The sequence below is a fragment of the Electrona antarctica genome (genome assembly GCF_951216825.1).
Source record: "Electrona antarctica genome assembly, contig: scaffold_143, whole genome shotgun sequence".
Taxonomy (NCBI): Eukaryota; Metazoa; Chordata; class Actinopteri; order Myctophiformes; family Myctophidae; genus Electrona; species Electrona antarctica.
In genome coordinates, this window is record NW_027637079.1 from 39620 (window position 1) to 56162 (window position 16543).

Below are 16543 nucleotides of genomic sequence, written 5' to 3' on the forward strand. Positions count from 1 at the left end.
TAATCACTAGGACATTTTCTCGTCCATCACTGGCTGGTTCTAATAGAGTAAAATCCATAGCTAGTAGCTCATTAGGTCGAGATGCCTGGAGGCTTCCCCTGTATGCCCTTACTCTAGGGCCTTTTGCTAGGATGCATCTCCCGCAGTTACGGCACCAATTTTCAATGTCCTTTGACATACCTGGCCAGTACCCCCGATCCCGTGTCAATTGTAAGGTGCGGTCTACACCCTGGTGTCCATGGCCATCGTGCACACTCTGGAAAACCTTTTCCCTGAGACACTGGGGTAATAGTATTTGGAGAAGTTCTCTACCCCCACCTGGAGGGTAGATCTTTCTGTACAGCACCCCTTCCCTCTCCACCAGGCGTCTCCACTGGCGAAGCAGCTCTCTGCACTCTTGGCTCAGCTGTTCACGCTCTTCCCGGCCAGGGTTCCGCCCTTCGCGCCAGTATTTCTCCACAGGGCCAATAACTGGATCTTGTTTCTGTAGTGATGACAATTCCAGCAGTGACAAACTAGGCAAGGCAGCCATCTCACGAATGTGAGTTTCATGGGAGACAGGCGAGGCAGGCTGAGAGTGGTGTAAAGCCGCCGGAACTTCTACCCCAGGGGTGAACCGGTCCAGATACTGTCTCGATAAAGCATCAGCATTGCCATTACTACGACCTGGACGATATTCCAAGGTGTAGTCAAAGGAAGCCAATTGGGAAGCCCATCGCTGCTCCAGTGCTCCCAGCTTAGCGGTTTGGAGGTGTCGGAGGGGGTTGTTGTCTGTGTAGATAGTTACTTTATTGCCCAAGAGGTATTCTCTAAATTTTTCTGTAACGGCCCATTTAAGGGCAAGGAACTCAAGCTTCATGGAGCTGTAATTATCCATGTTTCTCTCGGTTGGTTTAAGGCCTCGACTAGCAAAGGCTATCGGCCTGCGCTTCCCGTCATGGTCTTGAGAAAGAACTGCACCCAAACCACCATGGCTGGCGTCGGTCTCAAGAATGAAGGGCTTCTGAAAGTCGGCGTAAGCAAGGACTGGGGCTGTAGTCAAGCCTTCTCTTAGCGCCATGAATGCCTGTTCACAGTGTTCGTCCCAGAAGGTGGACAAGGGGGTTTTAGGCGTCTTACCCTTCTTGTTGGGTCCACTCAACCGCGCCACCAGGTGATGGAGAGGGGCTGCTAGCTTGGCAAAATTTTCCACAAACCTTCTATAATAGGAGGCAAAGCCCAGGAAGGATCTTAGTTCAGCCAAATGCGAAGGCCGCCTCCACTCACGCACTGCAGCTAACTTGTCTGGGTCTGTGGCTACCCCCTGTTCAGAGACAACATGGCCGAGATACTTGACTTTCTTTTGGAAGAAATGGCATTTGGATAGCTTTGCCTTCAGGCCTTGTTGATCGAGACGGGAAAAGACCACTTCTAGACGTTCCAAGTGTTGTTGTACAGTAGAGGAGTACACAATGATGTCATCAAGGTATAGCAAGACTGATTGGAAACGCTGGTTGCCAAACATGCGCTCCATTAAGCGCTGAAAAGTCCCGGGTGCATTACATAAGCCAAAAGGCATTCGGTTAAACTCAAATAAGCCAAAGGGGGTACAGAATGCAGTTTTAGCCCGATCTGCTTCAGCCATCGGCACTTGGTTGTAGCCACTGGCTAAATCTAGTGTGGAGAACCACTTGGCTCCCGTTAAGGCATCAAGGGACTCTTCGATCCTTGGAAGTGGATATGCATCTTTCCGGGTCTTTGCGTTCAGCTGCCTGTAGTCAACGCACATGCGTAGGCCCCCTCCCTTCTTAGCCACCAGCACAATAGGGGATGAATACGGGCTGCAACTCTCTCTGATCACTTGACTTTCAAGTAACTGTTTAATGTGTGCCCTGACTGCCTCATACTGCGAGGGGGGAATGCGGCGATAAGGTTGACGCACGGGTGCGTCCTCTAAGAGTGGGATCTCATGTGTAATGAGGTTGGTACATCCTAAATCGCCCTCACTTTTAGCAAATACATGCTTGTATTTAGTCAATAGGCGCTTAGCATCAATCTTATCTTCAGGCAGGAGGCCAGGAAAGTCAAGCTGTTCAAGGTCAATGGAAGCATTACTGTCCATCTCTACAGACTGTACTGAAACATAAGCCGTACATTCTTGGGTGGATGCATCGATGGATAGGTCTATGCAAGGCGTATTACCCGCTACAATATCTCTACCCTCTACAACCTGCACAGTTCCTATCACTCTACGGGGCACTAGCCATACATCAGACTGACCTACATTAGTGACAGGGGCATAGAGGGTACCTTTCTCAGCATGGACTAGGGCAGGAGAGACAAGCAAGCCTTCGGGGAGACCAACATCCAATGGCCCAAGGGGTTCGAGCAAAAACGCCATAGGTGGAACCTGGGGACAAGTAACAGGGACCATTGACAGTGTTCCAGCTGTAACACATATGGGGCGTTTGCCTTGTACCCTGACTTTAAAGGCAGAAGATGAACTTACTATAGCCTCTATTTTCTCACAGTGGCGAAAGGCCAGCTTCCACGCCACCGCAGCAGACTGTACAGCAGAGCTCTGGAATAAGTTGGTGCCATGTTGTGCAAATAGTTCACGGTAACAGTCAATGATGATATTCATGCCAAGGATACCAGGGGTGGCTTTCTTTCGACTGGTTAGAACACCATCAGGTGGGTCTTTCACAATTAATATACCCATACTAGGCAGACAGGTGCCAAGCACTTTTACATCAAGCTCAATATAGCCCAAATACGGTATGTCCAACCCATTAGCTGCCTTGAGACCAAGCCACTTACAATCGCGCAGTTCATGTTTAGACAAGTGTGCAAAATGTTCATGAAAACAGCTTTCTGTAATAGTGGTAACCATGGAGCCAGTGTCCAACAGACAAGGAACCTCCACTCCGCCCATGGGCACCACCACTACCGAGCAAGGCCCAATTAACTTGCGGATTAACTCTTGGTGTTCAATATGTGAGTCGGAAAACCCCCCTCCCAGAGTTTGACTCTGCACACTGGAAGGTTCTAGTTTCCCGCCGGTGTAATCTGTGCAGCAGTAGTGCTAGCCTGTGAGGGCGGGGTGTCTTGAGTACAATAACGAGCGATGTGGCCTGGCTGCGCACACTTAAGACATATGGGTCGGCCATCAGGGGCACGCTGGTATCTATTAACCCTGGAGAACGATCTGTCTCTACCTGCACCCCCATTAGAATTTAGAGTCTGTGTGATCAAATCCAGTTGAGCTTGTTGCTTAACAAACATGTTTTTCAACTCTTCATATTCCGATTTACCTACTCCAACTGCTTCACTAGTTGCAGTGGCCTGAGCTTCACAAGTTTGTGGAATGGGGCGTACATACTTTTCTCTGGAAGGCTGACCCTCCTCGACCCATCGGATCGCCTCTTTGCGAATGTCAAGTAGAGACAGTTCTCCATTTTGCCTCACCAATGTCTTTAGTTGTCTGCGCAGCATATGGTCTCTCACATTTTCACAGAACTGGTCTCGCAGCAAAATCTGTGAATTGGACATAGCGTTACACAATTGCACTTTTTCCATTAAAGTCATAAGAGCGTGGGAGAAATCCTGCAATGATTCTCCCTCTTTCTGTTTTCTCTCAAAGAATTTTTGTTGCAAAGATACATAGGATTTTGAGCACCCATAGACCTCCTGTAGTATTGTAATAATCTGCTCAGAATCCTCCCTTACCCCTTGATCTCTAAATTTTATTTCAGTACGAGCAGCACCTTCCAAATGGTCGTACACAAACAATGCTTTGTCAATTGTGGACATGTGCCTTGCCCTCAAACAACCCTCCACCTCCTCCACCCACTCATCCACAGTTAAAGCCCCAGAAAGTGAAGACCCTGAGAATTTGGGGCATTTGCGCTCCCTAGGGAGGTAAACGGTCTGTTCTCTTCTCTGTGGGGGTGGGGGTGTAGGTGCATTGTTTACAGTGTCAGATGGTTGTTCTGACACAGAAAGTCTTTGGTTTTCAGCTCGAAGCTGAGCCATCTCCTCCCGTAGTCTCCGGAGCTCCTCCTCCATAGCGACTGCAGTCCCAGGGAGAGCCACCAGGGGATTACTTCACGTGGGAGCAGCCTCAACTGCCAACCGCTGTTCTTTAAAACTCAAACAATAAAAACCCAACTATGCTGCTACTAAACCAATACCATGTAACATTCAACAACCGACCAACATTTAAAGGTCCTGCCGGCTACGCCAATTGTAACCAAATGGAGTCACACAGTACTCCTAATATCACAGTTACTACGCCACTCCCAATTACAGGGTGGGAGACCCGAAAGGTAAGTGTTCAGTTGAGTGAACAATGGTGAATAATGATGGTCGGTTTCTCATGTACATAGAACTTTATTTAGAAAAGTACACAGTATTGGCCTTTAATCAAAACACATTTCCAAATGTCACCAATATAGATTGCAAAAGGCTTAATTAGTCAGATCATAACTTGGGTAAATAGCTGTACTGAGATGTCTTATTTGATTAGTTCCATACACACAGGTAACACTGCAAATGAGCAAATCGAAGCCACTCAGAGCCAAAGGTAAAAGGCATTAAACGCTTTAAACACAGCAAAGATCACTGCAAAACAATATCAAAAGGCTAAAAGCCATAAACACAGCAAAAGGGGCAGTAATCAAGCGCCAGTCTACAGCATAACCATTAACCAAGTATATGTCCGTCTTTGATGCCTATTAAAGCAAGTTTGGTAAAGACGACAATTAAGGACTCGTTTAAAGCCACATGGGCTATTTCAGGTACAGTATAAAACAATAAAAATGTAGCAGCATAGGATTTAAAACCAAAATAAAAGGTAAAAAAGAACAGCGGTTCAACAGTACACGATCCTGTAATAGAGCAAACATTGAATTAGCCTCACAATTTATCCTGGGTCTAAAGTGCTTGCCATAGTACTTAGAATACCATTTGGGCGTAGCCCTCATTAGCATTACACTAGTACTATAAAGTGCATTCACAGTATTGTTTTAGTATGCAGGTTAGCACATACCCTGTTAACAGGTGTCAGGGCATCCCAGGTTGTTTGAACAGTGTGTTTGCTCGTTCAGCACACCATGATCTGTGTATTATAAACACATTATGAGAACTCACATTTTACACATTATAAAAAGACGTAATGCTGTCGCAATACAGACGCTAAGCCTACCTCTAGACTCATGTCACACACACTAGCAGCCTCTCGTTCCAGCTCGTGTGTGTACCACGCACACACACACTAGCAGCCTCTCGTTCACAGCGTCTACCAACGAGACAAGCATTGACATAAATAACTGGGGCACCATTTCTTAGATTCAACGGGTTGTTTGTGCTATCGCCGTACGAGGCAAGCCTACCTTTGTTTCTAGCAGCCTGTATACCAACATGCATACAATGACGGCTGTCCGCTCTAAGTCAGAGCTCCACCAACGTCTAACAAGAGAAGAGATAAACGTAAGTAAGAGGTTGTTTACATAAGTCAACCTAGAAACTAGACAGCACTATATTAATTAAAACTACGGCTTACCTCGACGCTGTAAGTGAGCACAAACTTGACGCGACGCCAGACCGTTTGAACAGACGCCGGAAGTGGGCAACCTGGGCAATACACAGCTTCACCCTATGCCTGACTAGCTACGTAATATGCTGAGCTGAGGGGGTGGTGCTAACGAAACACAGGCAGTGTCGGTCACACTGATTACACAAGGATTTGAAAAAAAGACGAAAATGACTCCGAGACGATGGGCTATAGCCCATGGTCTCGTCTCGGAGTGATTTTCGTCTTTTTTTCAAATCCTCAAAAATGATGCAAAACGGCATGCTATAGTATGCCGTTCGAGACCATGGGCTATAGCCCATCGCCATGGTCATAAATGATGAAAAACGAGGATTTGAAAAAAAGACGAAAATGACTCCGAGACGATGGGCTATAGCCCATGGTCTCGACTCGGAGTGATTTTCGTCTTTTTTTCAAATCCTCAAAAATTATGGAAAACGGCATGCTATAGTATGCCGTTCGAGACCATGGGCTATAGCCCATCGCCATGGTCATAAATGATGAAAAACGAGGATTTGAAAAAAAGACGAAAATTACTCCGAGACGATGGGCTATAGCCCATGGTCTCGGAGTGATTTTCGTCTTTTTTTCAAATCCTCAAAAATGATGCAAAACGGAATACTATAGCATGCCGTTCGAGACCATGGGCTATAGCCCATCGCCATGGTCATAAATGATGAAAAACAAGGATTTGAAAAAAAGATGAAAATTACTCCGAGACCATGGGCTATAGCCCATGGTCTCGGAGTGATTTTCGTCTTTTTTTCAAATCCTCAAAAATGATGCAAAACGGCATGCTATAGTATGCCGTTCGAGACCATGGGCTATAGCCCATCGCCATGGTCATAAATTATGAAAAACAAGGATTTGAAAAAAAGAAGAAAATGACTCCGAGACGATGGGCTATAGCCCATGGTCTCGGAGTGATTTTCGTCTTTTTTTCAAATCCTCAAAAAGGATGGATAACGGCATGCTATAGTATGCCGTTCGAGACCATGGGCTATAGCCCATCGCCATGGTCATAAATGATGAAAAACGAGGATTTGAAAAAAAGACGAAAATGACTCCGAGACGATGGGCTATAGCCCATGGTCTCGGAGTGATTTTCGTCTTTTTTTCAAATCCTCAAAAATGATGCAAAACGGCATGCTATAGTATGCCGTTCGAGACCATGGGCTATAGCCCATCGCCATGGTCATAAATGATGAAAAACAAGGATTTGAAAAAAAGACGAAAATGACTCCAAGACGATGGGCTATATATAGCCCATGGTCTCGACTCGGAGTGATTTTGGTATTTTTTTCAAATCCTCAAAAATGATGGAAAACGGCATGCTATAGTATACCGTTCGAGACCATGGGCTATAGCCCATCGCCATGGTCATAAATTATGAAAAACAAGGATTTGAAAAAAAGACGAAAATGACTCCGAGACGATGGGCTATAGCCCATGGTCTCGGAGTGATTTTCGTCTTTTTTTCAAATCCTCAAAAATGATGGAAAACGGCATGCTATAGTATACCGTTCGAGACCATGGGCTATAGCCCATCGCCATGGTCATAAATTATGAAGAACAAGGATTTGAAAAAAAGACGAAAATGACTCCGAGACGATGGGCTATAGCCCATGGTCTCGGAGTGATTTTCGTCTTTTTTTCAAATCCTCAAAAATGATGCAAAACGGCATGCTATAGTATGCCGTTCGAGACCATGGGCTATAGCCCATCGCCATGGTCATAAATGATGAAAAACAAGGATTTGAAAAAAAGACGAAAATTACTCCAAGACGATGGGCTATAGCCCATGGTCTCGACTCGGAGTGATTTTCGTCTTTTTTTCAAATCCTCAAAAATGATGCAAAACGGCATGATATAGTATGCCGTTCGAGACCATGGGCTATAGCCCATCGCCATGGTCATAAATGATGAAAAACAAGGATTTGAAAAAAAGACGAAAATGACTCCAAGACGATGGGCTATAGCCCATGGTCTCGACTCGGAGTGATTTTCGTCTTTTTTTCAAATCCTCAAAAATGATGGAAAACGGCATGCTATAGTATACCGTTCGAGACCATGGGCTATAGCCCATCGCCATGGTCATAAATTATGAAAAACAAGGATTTGAAAAAAAGACGAAAATGTCTCCGAGACGATGGGCTATAGCCCATGGTCTCGGAGTGATTTTCGTCTTTTTTTCACATCCTCAAAAATGATGCAAAACGGCATGCTATAGTATGCCGTTCGAGACCATGGGCTATAGCCCATCGCCATGGTCATAAATGATGAAAAACGAGGATTTGAAAAAAAGACGAAAATGACTCCGAGACGATGGGCTATAGCCCATGGTCTCGACTCGGAGTGATTTTCGTCTTTTTTTCAAATCCTCAAAAATGATGCAAAACGGCATGCTATAGTATGCCGTTCGAGACCATGGGCTATAGCCCATCGCCATGGTCATAAATGATGAAAAACAAGGATTTGAAAAAAAGACGAAAATGACTCCAAGACGATGGGCTATAGCCCATGGTCTCGACTCGGAGTGATTTTCGTATTTTTTTCAAATCCTCAAAAATGATGGAAAACGGCATGCTATAGTATACCGTTCGAGACCATGGGCTATAGCCCATCGCCATGGTCATAAATTATGAAAAACAAGGATTTGAAAAAAAGACGAAAATGACTCCGAGACGATGGGCTATAGCCCATGGTCTCGGAGTGATTTTCGTCTTTTTTTCAAATCCTCAAAAATGATGCAAAACGGCATGCTATAGTATGCCGTTCGAGACCATGGTTATAAATGATGAAAAACAAGGATTTGAAAAAAAGACGAAAATGACTCCGAGACGATGGGCTATAGCCCATGGTCTCAAAATGATTTTCGTCTTTTTTTCAAATCCTCAAAAAGGATGGATAACGGCATGCTATAGTATACCGTTCGAGACCATGGGCTATAGCCCATCGCCATGGTCATAAATTATGAAAAACAAGGATTTGAAAAAAAGACGAAAATGACTCCGAGACGATGGGCTATAGCCCATGGTCTCGGAGTGATTTTCGTCTTTTTTTCAAATCCTCAAAAATGATGCAAAACGGCATGCTATAGTATGCCGTTCGAGACCATGGGCTATAGCCCATCGCCATGGTCATAAATGATGAAAAACAAGGATTTGAAAAAAAGACGAAAATGACTCCAAGACGATGGGCTATAGCCCATGGTCTCGACTCGGAGTGATTTTCGTCTTTTTTTCAAATCCTCAAAAATGATGGAAAACGGCATGCTATAGTATACCGTTCGAGACTATGGGCTATAGCCCATCGCCATGGTCATAAATTATGAAAAACAAGGATTTGAAAAAAAGACGAAAATGACTCCGAGACGATGGGCTATAGCCCATGGTCTCGGAGTGATTTTCGTCTTTTTTTCAAATCCTCAAAAATGATGCAAAACGGCATGCTATAGTATGCCGTTCGAGACCATGGGCTATAGCCCATCGCCATGGTCATAAATGATGAAAAACGAGGATTTGAAAAAAAGACGAAAATGACTCCGAGACGATGGGCTATAGCCCATGGTCTCGGAGTGATTTTCGTCTTTTTTTCAAATCCTCAAAAATGATGCAAAACGGCATGCTATAGTATGCCGTTCGAGACCATTTTTCATCATTTATGACCATGGCGATGGGCTATAGCCCATCGCCATGGTCATAAATGATGAAAAACGAGGATTTGAAAAAAAGACGAAAATGACTCCGAGACGATGGGCTATAGCCCATGGTCTCGACTCGGAGTGATTTTCGTCTTTTTTTCAAATCCTCAAAAATGATGGAAAACGGGATGCTATAGTATGCCGTTCGAGACCATGGGCTATAGCCCATCGCCATGGTTATAAATGATGAAAAACGAGGATTTGAAAAAAAGACGAAAATTACTCCGAGACGATGGGCTATATATAGCCCATGGTCTCGGAGTGATTTTCGTCTTTTTTTCAAATCCTCAAAAATGATGGAAAACGGCATGCTATAGTATGCCGTTCGAGACCATGGGCTATAGCCCATCGCCATGGTCATAAATGATGAAAAACAAGGATTTGAAAAAAAGACGAAAATGACTCCGAGACGATGGGCTATAGCCCATGGTCTCGGAGTGATTTTCGTCTTTTTTTCAAATCCTCAAAAATGATGCAAAACGGAATACTATAGCATGCCGTTCGAGACCATGGGCTATAGCCCATCGCCATGGCCATAAATGATGAAAAACAAGGATTTGAAAAAAAGACGAAAATGACTCCGAGACGATGGGCTATAGCCCATGGTCTCGTCTCGGAGGGATTTTCGTCTTTTTTTCAAATCCTCAAAAATGATGCAAAACGGCATGCTATAGTATGCCGTTCGAGACCATGGGCTATAGCCCATCGCCATGGTGATAAATGATGAAAAACAAGGATTTGAAAAAAAAGACGAAAATGACTCCGAGACGATGGGCTATAGCCCATGGTCTCGACTCTGAGTTATTTTCGTCTTTTTTTCAAATCCTCAAAAATTATGGAAAACGGCATGCTATAGTATGCCGTTCGAGACCATGGGCTATAGCCCATCGCCATGGTCATAAATGATGAAAAACGAGGATTTGAAAAAAAGACGAAAATTACTCCGAGACGATGGGCTATAGCCCATGGTCTCGGAGTCATTTTCGTCTTTTTTTCAAATCCTCAAAAATGATGGAAAACGGCATGCTATAGTATGCCGTTCGAGACCATGGGCTATAGCCCATCGCCATGGTCATAAATGATGAAAAACAAGGATTTGAAAAAAAAGACGAAAATGACTCCGAGACCATGCGCTATAGCCCATCGTCTCGGAGTGATTTTCGTCTTTTTTTCGAATCCTCAAAAATGATGGAAAACGGCATGCTATAGTATGCCGTTCGAGACCATGGGCTATAGCCCATCGCCATGGTCATAAATGATGAAAAACGAGGATTTGAAAAAAAGACGAAAATGACTCCGAGACGATGGGCTATAGCCCATGGTCTCGGAGTGATTTTCGTCTTTTTTTCAAATCCTCAAAAATAATTGAAAACGGCATGCTATAGTATGCCGTTCGAGACCATGGGCTATAGCCCATCGCCATGGTCATAAATGATGAAAAACGAGGATTTGAAAAAAAGACGAAAATGACTCCGAGACGATGGGCTATAGCCCATGGTCTCGACTCGGAGTGATTTTCGTCTTTTTTTCAAATCCTCAAAAATGATGGAAAACGGCATGCTATAGTATGCCGTTCGAGACCATGGGCTATAGCCCATCGCCATGGTTATAAATGATGAAAAACGAGGATTTAAAAAAAAGACGAAAAATACTCCGAGACGATGGGCTATAGCCCATGGTCTCGGAGTGATTTTCGTCTTTTTTTCAAATCCTCAAAAATGATGGAAAACGGCATGCTATAGTATGCCGTTCGAGACCATGGGCTATAGCCCATCGCCATGGTCATAAATGATGAAAAACGAGGATTTGAAAAAAAGACGAAAATGACTCCGAGACGATGGGCTATAGCCCATGGTCTCGGAGTGATTTTCGTCTTTTTTTCAAATCCTCAAAAATGATGCAAAACGGAATACTATAGCATGTCGTTCGAGACCATGGGCTATAGCCCATCGCCATGGTCATAAATGATGAAAAACGAGGATTTGAAAAAAAGACGAAAATGACTCCGAGACGATGGGCTATAGCCCATGGTCTCGGAGTGATTTTCGTCTTTTTTTCAAATCCTCAAAAATGATGCAAAACAGCATGCTATAGTATGCCGTTCGAGACCATGGGCTATAGCCCATCGCCATGGTCATAAATGATGAAAAACGAGGATTTGAAAAAAAGACGAAAATGACTCCGAGACGAGTCATTTTTTGAGGATTTTTTTCAAATCCTCAAAAATGATGCAAAACGGCATGCTATAGTATGCCGTTCGAGACCATGGGCTATAGCCCATCGCCATGGTTATAAATGATGAAAAACGAGGATTTGAAAAAAAGACGAAAATGACTCCGAGACGATGGGCTATAGCCCATGGTCTCGGAGTGATTTTCGTCTTTTTTTCAAATCCTCAAAAATGATGCAAAACGGCATGCTATAGTATGCCGTTCGAGACCATGGGCTATAGCCCATCGCCATGGTCATAAATTATGAAAAACAAGGATTTGAAAAAAAGACGAAAATGACTCCGAGACGATGGGCTATAGCCCATGGTCTCGGAGTGATTTTCGTCTTTTTTTCAAATCCTCAAAAATGATGCAAAACGGCATGCTATAGTATGCCGTTCGAGACCATGGGCTATAGCCCATCGCCATGGTTATAAATGATGAAAAACGAGGATTTGAAAAAAAGACGAAAATGACTCCGAGACGATGGGCTATAGCCCATGGTCTCGGAGTGATTTTCGTCTTTTTTTCAAATCCTCAAAAATTATGCAAAACGGCATGCTATAGTATGCCGTTCGAGACCATGGGCTATAGCCCATCGCCATGGTCATAAATAATGAAAAACAAGGATTTGAAAAAAAGACGAAAATGACTCCGAGACGATGGGCTATAGCCCATGGTCTCGGAGTGATTTTCGTCTTTTTTTCAAATCCTCAAAAATGATGGAAAACGGCATGCTATAGTATGCCGTTCGAGACCATTTTTAATCATTTATGACCATGGCGATGGGCTATAGCCCATCGCCATGGTCATAAATGATGAAAAACGAGGATTTGAAAAAAAGACGAAAATGACTCCGAGACGATGGGCTATAGCCCATGGTCTCGACTCGGAGTGATTTTCGTCTTTTTTTCAAATCCTCAAAAATGATGGAAAACGGCATGCTATAGTATGCCGTTCGAGACCATGGGCTATAGCCCATCGCCATGGTTATAAATGATGAAAAACAAGGATTTGAAAAAAAGACGAAAATTACTCCGAGACGATGGGCTATAGCCCATGGTCTCGGAGTGATTTTCGTCTTTTTTTCAAATCCTCAAAAATGATGGAAAACGGCATGCTATAGTATGCCGTTCGAGACCATGGGCTATAGCCCATCGCCATGGTCATAAATGATGAAAAACAAGGATTTGAAAAAAAGACGAAAATGACTCCGAGACGATGGGCTATAGCCCATGGTCTCGGAGTGATTTTCGTCTTTTTTTCAAATCCTCAAAAATGATGCAAAACGGAATACTATAGCATGCCGTTCGAGACCATGGGCTATAGCCCATCGCCATGGCCATAAATGATGAAAAACAAGGATTTGAAAAAAAGACGAAAATGACTCCGAGACGATGGGCTATAGCCCATGGTCTCGGAGTGATTTTCGTCTTTTTTTCAAATCCTCAAAAATGATGGAAAACGGCATGCTATAGTATGCCGTTCGAGACCATGGGCTATAGCCCATCGCCATGGTCATAAATGATGAAAAACAAGGATTTGAAAAAAAGACGAAAATGACTCCGAGACGATGGGCTATAGCCCATGGTCTCGTCTCGGAGTGATTTTCGTCTTTTTTTCAAATCCTCAAAAATGATGCAAAACGGCATGCTATAGTATGCCGTTCGAGACCATGGGCTATAGCCCATCGCCATGGTCATAAATGATGAAAAACGAGGATTTGAAAAAAAGACGAAAATGACTCCGAGACGATGGGCTATAGCCCATGGTCTCGGAGTGATTTTCGTCTTTTTTTCAAATCCTCAAAAATGATGCAAAACGGAATACTATAGCATGCCGTTCGAGACCATGGGCTATAGCCCATCGCCATGGTCATAAATGATGAAAAACAAGGATTTGAAAAAAAGATGAAAATTACTCCGAGACGATGGGCTATAGCCCATGGTCTCGGAGTGATTTTCGTCTTTTTTTCAAATCCTCAAAAATGATGCAAAACGGAATACTATAGCATGCCGTTCGAGACCATGGGCTATAGCCCATCGCCATGGCCATAAATGATGAAAAACAAGGATTTGAAAAAAAGACGAAAATGACTCCGAGACGATGGGCTATAGCCCATGGTCTCGGAGTGATTTTCGTCTTTTTTTCAAATCCTCAAAAATGATGGAAAACGGCATGCTATAGTATGCCGTTCGAGACCATGGGCTATAGCCCATCGCCATGGTCATAAATGATGAAAAACAAGTGTAACCAAATGGAGTCACACAGTACTCCTAATATCACAGTTACTACGCCACTCCCAATTACAGGGTGGGAGACCCGAAAGGTAAGTGTTCAGTTGAGTGAACAATGGTGAATAATGATGGTCGGTTTCTCATGTACATAGAACTTTATTTAGAAAAGTACACAGTATTGGCCTTTAATCAAAACACATTTCCAAATGTCACCAATATAGATTGCAAAAGGCTTAATTAGTCAGATCATAACTTGGGTAAATAGCTGTACTGAGATGTCTTATTTGATTAGTTCCATACACACAGGTAACACTGCAAATGAGCAAATCGAAGCCACTCAGAGCCAAAGGTAAAAGGCATTAAACGCTTTAAACACAGCAAAGATCACTGCAAAACAATATCAAAAGGCTAAAAGCCATAAACACAGCAAAAGGGGCAGTAATCAAGCGCCAGTCTACAGCATAACCATTAACCAAGTATATGTCCGTCTTTGATGCCTATTAAAGCAAGTTTGGTAAAGACGACAATTAAGGACTCGTTTAAAGCCACATGGGCTATTTCAGGTACAGTATAAAACAATAAAAATGTAGCAGCATAGGATTTAAAACCAAAATAAAAGGTAAAAAAGAACAGCGGTTCAACAGTACACGATCCTGTAATAGAGCAAACATTGAATTAGCCTCACAATTTATCCTGGGTCTAAAGTGCTTGCCATAGTACTTAGAATACCATTTGGGCGTAGCCCTCATTAGCATTACACTAGTACTATAAAGTGCATTCACAGTATTGTTTTAGTATGCAGGTTAGCACATACCCTGTTAACAGGTGTCAGGGCATCCCAGGTTGTTTGAACAGTGTGTTTGCTCGTTCAGCACACCATGATCTGTGTATTATAAACACATTATGAGAACTCACATTTTACACATTATAAAAAGACGTAATGCTGTCGCAATACAGACGCTAAGCCTACCTCTAGACTCATGTCACACACACTAGCAGCCTCTCGTTCCAGCTCGTGTGTGTACCACGCACACACACACTAGCAGCCTCTCGTTCACAGCGTCTACCAACGAGACAAGCATTGACATAAATAACTGGGGCACCATTTCTTAGATTCAACGGGTTGTTTGTGCTATCGCCGTACGAGGCAAGCCTACCTTTGTTTCTAGCAGCCTGTATACCAACATGCATACAATGACGGCTGTCCGCTCTAAGTCAGAGCTCCACCAACGTCTAACAAGAGAAGAGATAAACGTAAGTAAGAGGTTGTTTACATAAGTCAACCTAGAAACTAGACAGCACTATATTAATTAAAACTACGGCTTACCTCGACGCTGTAAGTGAGCACAAACTTGACGCGACGCCAGACCGTTTGAACAGACGCCGGAAGTGGGCAACCTGGGCAATACACAGCTTCACCCTATGCCTGACTAGCTACGTAATATGCTGAGCTGAGGGGGTGGTGCTAACGAAACACAGGCAGTGTCGGTCACACTGATTACACAAGGATTTGAAAAAAAGACGAAAATGACTCCGAGACGATGGGCTATAGCCCATGGTCTCGTCTCGGAGTGATTTTCGTCTTTTTTTCAAATCCTCAAAAATGATGCAAAACGGCATGCTATAGTATGCCGTTCGAGACCATGGGCTATAGCCCATCGCCATGGTCATAAATGATGAAAAACGAGGATTTGAAAAAAAGACGAAAATGACTCCGAGACGATGGGCTATAGCCCATGGTCTCGACTCGGAGTGATTTTCGTCTTTTTTTCAAATCCTCAAAAATTATGGAAAACGGCATGCTATAGTATGCCGTTCGAGACCATGGGCTATAGCCCATCGCCATGGTCATAAATGATGAAAAACGAGGATTTGAAAAAAAGACGAAAATTACTCCGAGACGATGGGCTATAGCCCATGGTCTCGGAGTGATTTTCGTCTTTTTTTCAAATCCTCAAAAATGATGCAAAACGGAATACTATAGCATGCCGTTCGAGACCATGGGCTATAGCCCATCGCCATGGTCATAAATGATGAAAAACAAGGATTTGAAAAAAAGATGAAAATTACTCCGAGACCATGGGCTATAGCCCATGGTCTCGGAGTGATTTTCGTCTTTTTTTCAAATCCTCAAAAATGATGCAAAACGGAATACTATAGCATGCCGTTCGAGACCATGGGCTATAGCCCATCGCCATGGCCATAAATGATGAAAAACAAGGATTTGAAAAAAAAAAGACGAAAATGACTACGAGACGATGGGCTTGCCCATGGTCTCGGAGTTATTTTCGTCTTTTTTTCAAATCCTCAAAAATGATGGAAAACGGCATGCGATAGTATGCCGTTCGAGACCATGGGCTATAGCCCATCGCCATGGTCATAAATGATGAAAAACGAGGATTTGAAAAAAAGACGAAAATGACTCAGACGATGGGCTATAGCCCATGGTCTCGGAGTCATTTTCGTCTTTTTTTCAAATCCTCAAAAATGATGCAAAACGGCATGCTATAGTATGCCGTTCGAGACCATGGGCTATAGCCCATCGCCATGGTCATAAATGATGAAAAACGAGGATTTGAAAAAAAGACGAAAATGACTCCGAGACGATGGGCTATAGCCCATGGTCTCGACTCGGAGTGATTTTCGTCTTTTTTTCAAATCCTCAAAAATTATGGAAAACGGCATGCTATAGTATGCCGTTCGAGACCATGGGCTATAGCCCATCGCCATGGTCATAAATGATGAAAAACGAGGATTTGAAAAAAAGACGAAAATTACTCCGAGACGATGGGCTATAGCCCATGGTCTCGGAGTGATTTTC

At 43.6% G+C, this 16543-nt stretch overlaps 2 long non-coding RNA genes across 4 annotated transcripts; both read right to left on the reverse strand.

Annotated features, from left to right (window-relative positions):
* Positions 1-4351: 4351 nt before the first annotated feature.
* Positions 4352-5261, reverse strand: LOC306919187. 2 transcript variants are annotated; one of them, XR_013789488.1, is made up of 3 exons: positions 5186-5261; positions 5030-5098; positions 4352-4868 (listed from the first exon to the last, which is right to left on the reverse strand). It is a non-coding gene; the product is annotated as an uncharacterized lncRNA (long non-coding RNA). The 2 variants fall into 2 exon arrangements; XR_013789489.1 differs by having other exon boundaries at positions 4352-5098.
* Positions 5262-13858: 8597 nt separating this feature from the next.
* On the reverse strand, positions 13859-14768 carry LOC306919183. Of its 2 annotated transcripts, XR_013789483.1 has the most exons (3): positions 14693-14768; positions 14537-14605; positions 13859-14375 (listed from the first exon to the last, which is right to left on the reverse strand). It is a non-coding gene; the product is annotated as an uncharacterized lncRNA (long non-coding RNA). The 2 variants fall into 2 exon arrangements; XR_013789484.1 differs by having other exon boundaries at positions 13859-14605.
* Between the last annotated feature and the right edge of the window lie 1775 nt (positions 14769-16543).